This window comes from Hylobates moloch, unplaced genomic scaffold (genome assembly GCF_009828535.3).
Source record: "Hylobates moloch isolate HMO894 unplaced genomic scaffold, HMol_V3 SCAFFOLD_10, whole genome shotgun sequence".
NCBI lineage: Eukaryota > Metazoa > Chordata > Mammalia > Primates > Hylobatidae > Hylobates > Hylobates moloch.
This window is the reverse complement of record NW_026652285.1, coordinates 80,819,394-80,832,136: the sequence shown is the minus strand read 5'-3', so window position 1 is coordinate 80,832,136 and position 12,743 is coordinate 80,819,394. Positions and strand designations below refer to the sequence as shown.

Genomic DNA, 12,743 nt, shown 5'->3' with positions numbered 1-12,743 from the left:
ATAAAATGTGAGAAGATCTTTCAGTGTAGGAAATGCATTCCCACATGTCCAGAGCTGAAGAGTGGTGGACTCTTTCAAGCTGGGCATTAGCTCTGCAGTTTGCCCCAGTCTCCGCGACTCCCAATTGTCATACACTTGTTTGTTTCCCTCTCTTTCTTTACTTACCTGCCTTTATAGACATTAGAGTTTGCAGTTCATGATTTAAAGAGAGACAAGGCAATAATTAAAACAAAATAGGCCTCAGTGGTCTGGTTTGTCCCTCTCATCTTGAGAATCCACATCCACTTGCCCCTTGCTGAAACCTTAGGTGCCTGAGGAAATCATGGGAGTTTCAGGCCCATTCACTCAATTTTTATTTTTCTTGATCACATTGATATAGGTGGATAAAATAGACCATGAGTCAGAAGGCCTGAGTTCAGGTTTTTTCCCTTAGAGCTAGTTGGGTGAATAATCTTGGAAAAGTTACCTCCCTTCTCTGGGCCTCAGTTTTCCTATTGGTAAAAGATGAGCGAGGGTCATCATTCCTTGTCACTTGTCTTCCAGGCATGAGAAAAACCAGTCAAGACAATGGAGGTGGAAATGATTTGTAAGCTGGATGGTGCATCATTGTGCCAAGGAGCAGAAAGCCATTTGGGCCCTAGCATCTGAAAGAGCCCTGAGACCCCACTTAGAAATGGAGCACAGCCTCACCTGGTGGGAATTGGGGCTGGAAACTGGGAAGCCATTGAAAATCGAGGCTGCTGCTTTCTCTTTCTCTCTTTGGAACCAAATGGATTCTTTTCAGTTTTTCTCTGAGTCAGGCTCCACCTTCTCTGCACTGGCTTTCTCTTATTATTATTCCGTATGAAGTCAAAAAGGTCTGTTCCAGTTCTAGTGCTGCATGGCCTTGTAGTTTGGTCGCCATTGATTAAGGACAGTCTCTGTGTCTCTTACTTCAAATTCTCAAAAGAACATTTCTTAACTGATATATTGGTTTCCTCTGGGCCTGGTGACCAGCCATGGTCCAACCCCCTGAGACCATGGGAGCAGCATCACGTAGTTCAAATATGGTAGCTTAGGCTTAGCCCTTTGGCAGAGGCCAAATGCACTGCAGGCCACCCTGGGGCAAGGAATATGGTAGGGCAAGGACACCAAGATGCCTCCTGCAGCACAAAATGTTTATTAACATTGCAGCTGTGATGATTCTGTCTTGAGTGACTCTGCTGACAATTCTTCTGGCAAAGGGGCTGAAAGGCTCTTTCTGAAGAGTCAAGCCATCTGAGACAACTCTGTAATGAAACATGATCACTTCCATGTTAGAAACTTGTATACCAACATCCTTTGCAATATCATGCCACCTTGCTGCCCTACAGAACATATTTAATCCATGGTTGCTGCTAACTTCTGAGTTCCAAAGAATGAATGGTGCACAAAGAGACAGTCTGAGGAAATGAAATGAGGGTTTCCATGGCTACGGGCTTGAGTGTGCATAAGACAAAAGTTTTTGAACTGCAAAGCATCAATTCATCCAAAATATTTTCCCTCTTCTGTTTCACTTGTTTACTTGGTAAGCAGAGAAACAGAGCAGGGAATGTTCTGGTACAAATACATAGCCTGGGGGAGTCAGAACTTTTCCAGCTGCCAGGAACATCCCAAACAGAGCCTTGAATGTTCAACAAGCTTTGGAGACACTCAGAACTGGTTTGGGTAGATGTGGAGACCAGGAGCTGGGGTCTTATTCCTGCCAGTGTCTAGCTGAGTGATAATGGGTGAATAACTTTACCTCTCTGAGTCTAGTTGTCCTATCTGTAAAAGAAAGAAATGCTGAGTGAACCTGAATCTGAATCCTATTGGGGTTAGTGCCAACAACTTAGATCGGCTACAGTGAGACTCATCTGAATGTGAAGGTAACTCAGAAGTAGCTTTAATGCTTAAAGTTTTATTCTTTTTAGTAAAAGGCAATGATGTGGGAGAATCACCAGGGACTGTGGCTCCTCCTTCCTCTTTTCTGATCCACCATCCCTAGGTTGTGGTTCTGATCTGCATGTCCCAAGATGGCTGCCAGAACTCTAGCCGTTATATCCATGTTCTAGGAAGGATGTTGGAGATTGGTGCTTTTCTGTAATCCTCTTGAGTCTGGGCTGGAGCTAGTGATCGACTTAGGAAGAACAGGATACAGCAAAAGTGATGTCATTCCTGATTTGGGTTGGGAAAACACTTTAGCCTCTCTTCTCCCCACCCCTTCTCTCACCTCCCTTCCTTTCTCTTTTCTTTCTCTCTCCTTCCTGGTGCTGAGGGAAGCAGCTGCTAGCTTATGAGGCAGCGTGATGGAGAGGCCCGGGTGGTGAAGGGCTGAAGCTTTCTAACAGCCAGGCGGGTGAGCTTAGAGGGGATTCTCCAGCCTAAGTTGAACCTTGAGATGACCGCAGTCCTGGCTGACTGACCACAGTCTTATGAGTGACTTTGAACTAGAGACACCTTGCTAAACTACACCTGGATTCCTTTTTGTCTTTTTCTTTTTAAATTTACATTGAAGGTCTATGCAGCTGGATTCTTGACCCAGAGGAACTTTGAGATAAGAAATGCTTGTTATTCTCAACAGCTAAATCTTGGGGTAATTTGTTATACAGACATAGAAAACTCATTCACCCTGAAACTCTTTGGACACATTCAGTGGAAGCTTTGGGTAAATATAGAGAACCCCAAAGCCAGCCTTTTCGGGAAACTGGACTTGGAGCTTCTGGTTCTGGGGCAGCATTGGTGCCAAAGCTTTGCTTAATTTCCTGTCACTTGAATATTTTCCTAAAATTTGCTTAGGGGAAAAGAATGAAACCACCACAAGCCCTCCATGCATAGAGCAGAACTTGGCACATTCTCAGAGGCTGCTGTGTGCATGCCATGGGTTTGACCCTGTGCTGTGGGGCACGGGGCATAGATCTGGCACAGAAACAGCAGATGGAAGGCACCACTCTGCTTGCCCTCACTGGCTCTAGTGTTGTTCAGTAGTGGGCCCTCTGGCTTCAGGGTCTCCGTGGCTAGCGTCAGCCCTGCTCGGAGGCCAGGACACATGGCGCCTTTGTGCAACCCCGCAAGGGCCCCCTCCCCTGCATGTTGTGGCTGTGCCAGGGACTGGAACAGGCTGGCTTTCAGCTCCCATGTGTCTCCCTGGATTCTAAGCAGGGCACAGTCTGTACCACTATAGGTGATGACGCTGCCTCTTAGGACCAGTTTCACCAGTCAAAAAGAGGACGATAAATAAACTATTCTGGCTCTTTTCACAGGGCTGAGCTTAACTCAGAAGAATGGCTTTCTTGAAGTTTTCTTGATTTTTCAACATGTATAACTTGAGTGAAAAAAGAACAGGTCACAAGAGAGCATGATAATATACCATTTCTTAATAATTATAGGCACACGCGCGTGCGCGCGCACACACACACACACACACACATAAACACGCTCAGTGATTTCCTGAAGTCTTAGCATTAAATTGCTAATTATCTCTGGATAGTAGAACTTTGGATAATATTTCTTTTCGTCTATTTTTTTATACCATTTTAATTCCTTTTAAAACAGATGTACATGTTATTTTATCCTTTTAAACAGAAAAACCCAATAAATCCTCTTTTCATTTTTAAAAAACATATTTTCTCATTCATTTGTATAGTGCTTTGCAGCTTACCAAATAGTTTTACATGCATTATTTCCTATAAAATCTCATAGCTATTCTAGAAACAAGGTATAATTATTCTGAATTCACAGATGTAGCAACCGAGGCACAGACACTTGGAGAGCCTTCTGCAGCAACTTCTGTCTAGTCCCTCCCCTAAGCGTTACATCCCCACCTCCAGAATTTTATGTGATACCATCAAGACTGTATAACTTGGACTAGTCATTTCCCATCTCAGTTTTCTCATGTAAAGTGAAGCTAGTAATAGCATCTAGCTCAAAGGATTATTGTGAGAATTAAGCATGATGATGTGTGTGAAGCATTTAGCACAGTCCCTAGCCCCTAGCAATGAATAACTGTTAGCATTTGTCATTCTTGGGCAACTTCAGAGTAAGCATTTCCTCTCTTTGGGTCTAGTTCTTCAAATTCAAAGTAAATGGGTTGGACTTACTGATGACTGAAAATTCTGCATTTCAGTTCCCTGAATCCAAGATTTTGTTGCTGTTATATGAGGCAAAGTTGACTTCAAACTGCTGGATTGCAAGAAACAGCTGTCATTCACTCATTCCTCTGTTCATTTGATGAAAAAATGATCTGTATTTATGAACAACTAAAAAAAGGCTGGGGGAAGGGTGTTCTTGGCAGAGGAGTTGCATGTGTACACACACACCCAGGGTTAAGCAGCCTGGAGGAAAGGATGAGAGTGAAGTCAGGTACCAGTGACGTGGGCTGGCAACTGTTTTCAGAAACGTGTCCTTAGCCACAGTCAATGGAACAGTGCCCTGCCTGTCACTGAGCCCACCACCCCAGGTTGCAGGATAGTCAAGGAGTGTCCTATGTAGGTGTTTTGAAAGGCACCCAATATTTTCTCAGTTCCAGTTTTACATATCTGTGGTTGCTCATTTTTGTCGGACTCAAGAATATGAGAAAAGTGTTGAGTTCATGCCACGTCGTAAATCAGAGGTCTGGATGTGACTTTTTCATCTTTAACTATAGTCCAGTGAAAAATCTGTGGGAATTCTTGCCTGGCTGAGCTGATGGTGGAGCAGGTATGGTGGCTGAGGAAGCTGTTGGAACAGTGGCATTCTGAAAGTCCCTCTTTGAAGCTGATTAAGGAGGTGCAGATGCTTGATTTGGGAGCTTGGGATATCTGGGTCACCGGGAAGTGTGGATCCTTCTAGGACAGGCGGCCAACCATTGCCATGACCTGGTGGGGGAACAATGTCAGGGCCTTTATTAATTAGCTGAAGGTCACATGCCCTTTGCTGTGGTGCCATTGTGCTTCTCTGGTGTGAGGGAATAGATCAACAACATTGATGCATGGTGAAGAGAGTCATTTTTACTCTGCTTTGTGAAGGTGGGAATGGAATGATAAGACAAAGAAAAACAAAAGAAAACACAATAGAATGGAAGTTGCTGACTGGTGAAGGCTATCCCCCCCACACCTTTCCAACTCTCCATCCATTTTTCTTACCTCCTGCTTGGGGACTGATGGAATAATTTCGTCTTTGGACTCCTCTTCTCTCCCCTCCCATGCATTTTTTATTCATTCAACTCTTCAAGGTGCTTTCCTAGCCCAGTGACCTGCTTATATTATCTCCCTTTTGTGGCTTCCTTCCAGCTAAAGTTCAAGTGCCTGAGCATAGCAGGCAAGGCTTTTTGTGATCTTGTGGTCTTGTGCTAATCCTTCTTTCCAGCCTCTTCTTGAAGGAACCCCATTTTCTCCATGCTCAAATCATAGACTGCCAGAACCGGAATGCATTTGGGATCTTCTCCTTTTTTTGCCTAGAAAAAAATGAAAACTTAAAAAAAAATCTGAAACAGTGACATTTAAAGCAAAAGGGCAGAGACTGTCTAGCAGAAGGGATTGTGATGGTGGTGGGAACCAGAGGTTTACGCCTGCTGGGACTCCTTATATAATTTTTCCCCCAAACCTGCAGTGGCTTCTGAATTTATACAGAGAGACTACAGGGCTTGGTGGAGGTGCTTGAACATCATTGATTTTATTCAATTCTCTCCTGTTATGTAGAAATTGAGTTGTTTGCCCAGGGTCTCTGAGCTGGTACATGGCAGAGCCAGGACTCAGAATCAATTCTCCAAGATCTGGAGTAGAGGCCTTGCCTAGTTGTTTTCCTGTGCTCACCCCACAGTGATCCTGCTCTGATTTAGATTGTAAGCTCCTTTGAAGTTATTCAATTCCATCTCCAGGCAAAGTTCTTTCCACAAGGGGCTGCTAAAGGAAGGTGCCTAGTAACCTCGGTCATGGGTTTCTTTCTCAATCACTTCGTGTTTAGGGTGCCACCTGAGCAGACCAATGGTTGGATTGCTTTGTGATGTCATCACAACCCACAAAGTCACAATAAGGAGCCCCTTCTTTTTTGCAGGTTTATTGATGAGTCCTCTGAAACATCTTTCTACTCTAAGGGAGTATTTTCTTCCCAAGTGGACTTCTTGACACAGGATCAGATTCACCTTTAGAATTCCATCTCTGCTGGTTTATTGAGCTCTCTCACATCATTCTGAGGAATCCTACTGCAGCACCCAGGGGGAACGAGGATAGAGAAGCTGTCTCTTTGCCCAGTCTCAAGCAGTGCCCTTCCATGTCTCTGCCCTATCCAGTTTCAGGTGGAATTTAGTGAGAAGTGACTTTGTTCCACTCAAGTAGTAACAGTAAGTGTTTCAATTAATGACTAACTGATTATGTTTAGCTTAATAAATGGGACAAGGGAGGCTAGGCCTGGCTGGAAATAAATTTGGGTGCTTGACTTGAAGCTCCGCAGTAGCCTTTCTGACTAAATGAAGATAATGATGATGATGGTGAAAACAACCAAGATTAATTTTGCTTTGACTGCATACCAGGCCCCATGCTGAGTGGTTTACATGCGTGATCTTCTTTTTTGTTTTTTAATCGTCATGACAATCCCATGAGAAAGACTCATTTTACAGTTGAAAAAAATGGAAGCTCAGGGAGGTTAAGTTATTGCTCCTGGTTTTACAGCCACAAAATGGTGTTGCTGCCTAAGAGTAGACACTGGATTACAACTCTCTAAATGATACCATCTCCGTGCTCAAGTCAAGGACACAGAAACACAGTGGAAGAAGTGTCAACCAAAGGTTAAGTTGTTAGAGCCCAGGGGAGAATCTAGTTTCCTGAGAACCCCACTGCATCCCCAATCCTGGGAAAGACTCCTTGGGTTGGACTGGACAGCCATTTGGTACCAGGTGATGCCCACCATTGATCAGAGCTGACTGCTCTGGGGGTGGATGCTTGACCACAGGGTGGTTAATTTAATCACCCTAGCCTAATCAACAAAGACTTCCCATGCAAATCTGAAGTGAGATGGGAACTGGAGGAAATTGGTCTTTGGCCCTTTGCCCAGTGATGAGTCAGAGTGGAAAAGAAAACTGAAGCCAGTTTCTCTGTGTGCTGATCTCTTTAACAAGTCCACTGAGAAATCTCTTCCTGCCCTGGCCAAACTGATGGTAGGGGCGGTTATGGTGGGCGAGGAAGATGCTGGAATAGTGGACAAGAGACTGCTCTCTTGTTTTGAGACCTGGATGGGGGACAGGAAGGGAACAGGCTTTCCAAGAAGAAGAGATATGGGTGAACTTGTGCCCTGTCCCCCATCCCAGGGTCACTATGATCTTGCCCGGTGACCTTGGAGACATAGGAAATCCAGGGTGGGGTGGGGGTAGGTGGGGGATAGGGGTAGGTGTGACTTGGCTTGCCCACCAGAGGGTGGTGGCAATGGGCCTAGAACCCAGGAGCTGCTGCTCAGCCTGTGGGAGGGAGCTTGGGACGGGGAAACTCAAGAAGGCAAAGGGAAGATTGTGTTTCACATTTGCATCAGGCATTTGGAAAGGAGAATTCTGTTTCAAGGAGGTAAGTTTCCATTATATATTGCCCTGATGACATAAAATTATCAGACCTATTCCAAATGCTAATATTTCATAATAATCATTAAATTCTGCCCAGTTTACCAGTAGTAATAGGGATGTGCATATCTGGGTTGATAAACAAATGCATACAATTTCATGAAAGTATCTCTTCCTAAAAACTGGAGGGAGAGGAAAAAAAGGAGACCTGGATGAAGCAGTGACTTCAAGCTGAGCTGAGATTCCCTCCTGTAGTTTTTGGCTTGAACTGCACTCGCACCCTGAGAAATGTACTTTGTCCCATCCCAAGTGATTTTTCTCCATCATTAAGGTTGGATACTAGCAACTCTGTTTATAATGCACTGTGGGTTTAGTTACTCTTTTGTGTAACATAATCGTCATTAACACGACTTCAGGAAAGCAGGAATCGTTGTTTTGATTGTTGTTACCATGGCAATGAGTGGCCTGCTGGTCTGGTGACAGACAATGCCGTAAGTAGTAGTTGTTGAACCTCTCTTATGACACTAAGCGTGTTTCCTGGTTCTTCTATTACATCGTTGCAGACAAGTAGCAGGTTACGTTTCCAGTCGCTCACGTCAGGGTTTTGACATGCCCGGGCGTACTCAGGGAAAAGGCCAGGAGTGGGCAGAGAGCTTTCTCAAGGAGAGAGAAAGGGTGAGGTCTGACGCTGCTGTCATCAGGATGTCCTTGCCCTGCCTCTGCTTTGCCACCTTCTCCCAGGCGGGACTCAGTGACCTCCCCTCTTCCAGCTGGCCTCTGCTCGGCCCTAGATCCTTCTGAACTCGAGTATGCAGCGCCAGCCCCATGGAGACCTTTTTTGTCCCCCACTCTTTGTTCCAATCAAATGTTTGGTCCAATAGGCCTTTTGCGAGGTCTGAGCCTTAGTCCTGCCTGGTACCTAGTTGCCTCCCAGGGACTTGACCACCTGTGGCCATTTCTGACACATGGTATCAACTGGTCTAGCCTGGCTTTCCTGTCTCTGCCTCTCAAGATACTCTGCCCCTTACTGGAACACCCATATGTGTGTTCACCTTGTACTCCCACCATCCACTGAGCCTTACGTCTGTGGACACAATGCTTTGCCTGTGCCTTGCCTACCTGTGTGTGCATCCACTGTCATCTGGACCACTCCTCCCCTAGAATCTTCTATAATCTTTATAGGCCTGGCTGGATTAATCTCTGACCCTTCTCTGCCACCTGATCTTCTAGCCAGCATCAGACGCAACTTGGTCATATTTTCTTAAATATGACCAGCTAGTGGGACAGATGTTGAGTCACTTTCTGGGAAAATAGGACCTAGGGGCATTGTGAAAGTTCATCACGTTTCAGTGGGGCTTTCTGCTGGCTTTCACAGAAGAATGCACCTGTAGTGCAGGCCCAGCCACAGATCAGAACCACAGAGAGGTAAATCCCTGGCCTCGACTCTGCCTTAAGGTCCCACAACTCCTCTGATTTTGGGGAACCAAGTAAGCCTCTTTGCTCAAAAAGTATTAATGCTTCCCCTTGGTTTCCAAAGTAAAATTCAATGCTTTCCCAAATCTGTCTTTAACTTAGGTCTTCAGCTTGTGGAGCTGGTTTGGTATAATTAGAAAATGGTTTTATTTTTCTCCTGCCAGGGCCTCCAAAGGTATACTGTTAGTGCTCCTTCTTCTACCCTCATGGGAACAGCTGGGGACAGAACCCATCACTTGCTGGTCACCTTCAGCCATGAGCCATACCTCATTTTCAAGGACAGGCTGAGTATCCCTTTCCAAAATGCTTAAGACCAGAAGTGTTCCTGGTTTCAAAGTTTTTTTGGATTTTGGAATATTTGCATATGCATAATGAGATATCTTAGGGATGGCACCCAAGTCTAAACATGAAATTCAAATTCATTTATATTTTATATGTGCCTTATACACAGAGCCTGAAGGTCATCGTATAGATATTTTTAAATAATTTTGTGGATAGAACCAAGTTTGTGTATGTTGAACCACTAGCAAAGGAGAGGAGAGCTAGCTATCTCATATTGGTGCTCTAAAAGCTTCAGATTTGGAGTATTTTGGATTTTAGATTTTTGGACTAGGGATGCTCAACTACTATTAAAAGCCCAATTCAAACCAAAATCTTCATCCATGGCCAGTTCAAAACATGGCTCTTCCCTCCACCCAGTCCCCACCTCAGACATGGCCTGTGGCTTGGGGACCTACTTTATGGCATTCCAGCCACCTTGGCCACCTGACAGACCCCAGAACTCAGCAGCCGCATTGCACTTCAGAGCCCACCCCTCACTCATCCCTGCAGGAGTGTGACCCCATAGCTCATCGCATGGCTGGTTCCATCTCAGCCTTCAGGGTCAGCTTCGATGTCTCTGATCAGGAGGTGCGACCCTGACTACCCTCTCTGAAGGTGCCCAGCTGGGATCTCTAGCACATAGTAATCCGAGTTCTTTTCACCATTTTAATTAGTTTGATTTGTTGTTGTTAGCTGAAGTATGGTCTGCTTTCTCCTACAGTAGTGTTACTTTAACTCTGAGACAGCAGAAACTATACTTGTCTTGTTTGAGAGTTACATATCCGTGGCTTAGCTCCGTGCCTGTGTACCATAGGTGCTCAAAAATATCTGTTTAACTCATAATGAGATCCTACTTGGAATTAAATTTAAATATTTTACTTAATGGCCAAATAAAAGTTTGAAACCTTTGAAATTACTGATACCTGATCTTTTTTTTTTTCTTGTTTTAGCCTGGAAAAGTGTCAGTTTCATATGGTTCAATCTAATATTTGAAGCATTCCCATTAAAGTCAACAGCAAGATCAAGATGGTTTTTATTGCTATTATATTACATGTTCCTGGAAATTTAGTTCTGGTCAACATAATAAAGTGAGGAAAAACAGATAAAATATTGGAAATACTAGCTGCAGAGGGTAAAATTGCCTAGCTGCAGAACCAGCAAAAATCAACTAAAAAATTTAAGAGTCCTAATAAACGAGTTCAATAAGATGGCCATATAAAATATAGACAACAAGAGAATAATAGAAAATATCTCATTCCTGATAGTAACAGTAATGATGATAACATTATAAGACTATCAATAACAACCGCAAACTCTGGCAACTAAGATATGTATGTGATTCCATATAAAGAAAACTATGAAACTTCTCAGAGGGTCTTTAAAGAAAACTTGGTAATTGGGATGACAAAGATATTTTGGGGTGGGAAGACTCAATGCTACAGAAATTACAGTTCTCTCCAAAATTAATGTCATCATTTATTTCCATTCCAATCCAAATTCGAAGAGAACTTTGGGGGCAACTTGACAAAAACAAATGCAATGATTATCTGAGAGAAAAAAATCAGATCAGCCAAGAGTTTTCTCAAAAAGAGAAATGTGTAGGAAAATTTTCTGCCAGATACTAAATAAATTATCATGCTATGGTAATTAAAACAGTGTGACAATGGCCCATGAATAAGGTTACATATGAATGAGGTGGAATAGGAACTTGAGAAGCCAAATCACTTTTATACAATAAGTTTGTGCATACCACTGGCTGCACTTAAATCCAGAGGAGAGATGATATACCTTATAAGGCATTTGAGGATCACTACCTACCATTTAGAAAAATAAATTCCTGCCTCACAACTCATACCTAAATTTCAGATGAATTAATTTAAATATTTCTATACAAGTTAAACCATAAATGTTCTAGAAGAAAATATAAAAGGATATGGTTATTCCATCTGAGATAGAGATGGACTTTTAGTAAATAAGCTAAACATAAAACTTCAAAGGAAAACTACAGAATTGAAAAGAAGCTGTCAAACTGAGTAATGTTTGCAACATAAATGATATAAAAATGGTTGAAATTTATAATAAAGAGTTTTTACAAATTAAAAAAAGGTAAGTATCACAATTAAGATGGGCACAGGACACAAATAGGCGAGTCATGAAATGAGAAATAGGATCAGACGATAAGCCTCGTATATAAAGGTGGGATTAACCAACACAGGAACTGCCCCACCTCAACTATTCTTGCTATATGAAATAATGCACATTTAAGTCAACTTATGGGACTGTATTGCAGGCCACAGGCAGAAAGAACTTCTAGCAAAACTGTATTTTCTTCTCTTTTGGCATTCAGATGGGCCTACCTCAGTTAAGATTGTCCCTTTCTTACAGAATCGCACTGACGACAAATAGAATTTAGGCTACTGATGACAGATACAATTTAGGCTACCCATGTCAACATCCCAAGTTGTTCCTGACATTCTCCCAATGCTATGCCTCTGAAGGCACAGAGTCAAGATCCTAAGGTATTACAGATTAGAGGTTAAGAAAAAGTTTCATGGCAATATAACAAGAGTCACCAACTTCTTAGCCTGAAGTAATTGGGTCATCTCAGCCTAGGACACTTTCTCTACTAGTTAGCCAATTTAACCTTTAGGGTCAATTTCTTACAGTATTCCACTCTTGATACCAAATTATGGATCAGTAAGGACTGCAGATAACTTTGGTTGTAAACAACAAGCAACAAGCCACAATAACAATCGCCTCAGCTCAAAATGGCTTAAATGTGCATTATTTCACATAGGAACATGTCCAACAATGTGAGATTAGTTAAATAAACTAACCATGCAATGCTCATGGTATTTAAAGTGAAAAAATGAGAGCGTTACCAGAACATTGAAGATTGGAGAGGAATCTTTGGGTATAATTAATGTTATGATCACTACTGTTTAATAAACAATTGCTATGTATATACCAGTTATTGTGCTAAAGGCTTTACCTGCATTACTTCATTCGATGTGTCTAACTGCACTGTGAGGAAGGTACTATTCTTACGCCTTTTACAGATGAGAAAGCCAATATTGAGATTTCATAACTTGCACAATTAGATGGTGGAACAAACAGTTCAAATTCAGGTCAGCTTCATTGCAATGCTTGTGCTTAATTAAAATTCTGAGATATTTTTGCTTTTTCTGTCTGTCTTCCTTGCCATGGTATTCAGTAAATTTCCCAATCCTTTCCTTTCTTCCCTTCCCTGCCCTTCCCTGCCCTGCCTCCCCTCCCTCCCCGTCCCTCCCCTGCCCTGCCTCCCCTCCCTCCCCCTCCCTCCCCTGCCCTGCCTCCCCTCCCTCCCCTGCCTTGCCTCCCCTCCCTCCCCCTCCCTCCCCTGCCCTGCCTCCCCTCCCTCCCCCTCCATCCCCTTCCCTCCCCCTCC

General features: G+C 43.3%; 1 long non-coding RNA gene across 2 annotated transcripts; it reads right to left on the bottom strand.

Annotated features, from left to right (window-relative positions):
* Window positions 1-1,143: 1,143 nt before the first annotated feature.
* Window positions 1,144-5,905, bottom strand: LOC131384468 (uncharacterized). 2 transcript variants are annotated; one of them, XR_009215353.1, is made up of 5 exons: window positions 5,790-5,905; window positions 5,121-5,431; window positions 4,098-4,853; window positions 1,959-2,175; window positions 1,144-1,268 (listed from the first exon to the last, which is right to left on the bottom strand). It is a non-coding gene; the product is annotated as an uncharacterized LOC131384468 (long non-coding RNA). The 2 variants fall into 2 exon arrangements; XR_009215352.1 differs by having other exon boundaries at window positions 1,959-2,137.
* Window positions 5,906-12,743: the final 6,838 nt, after the last annotated feature.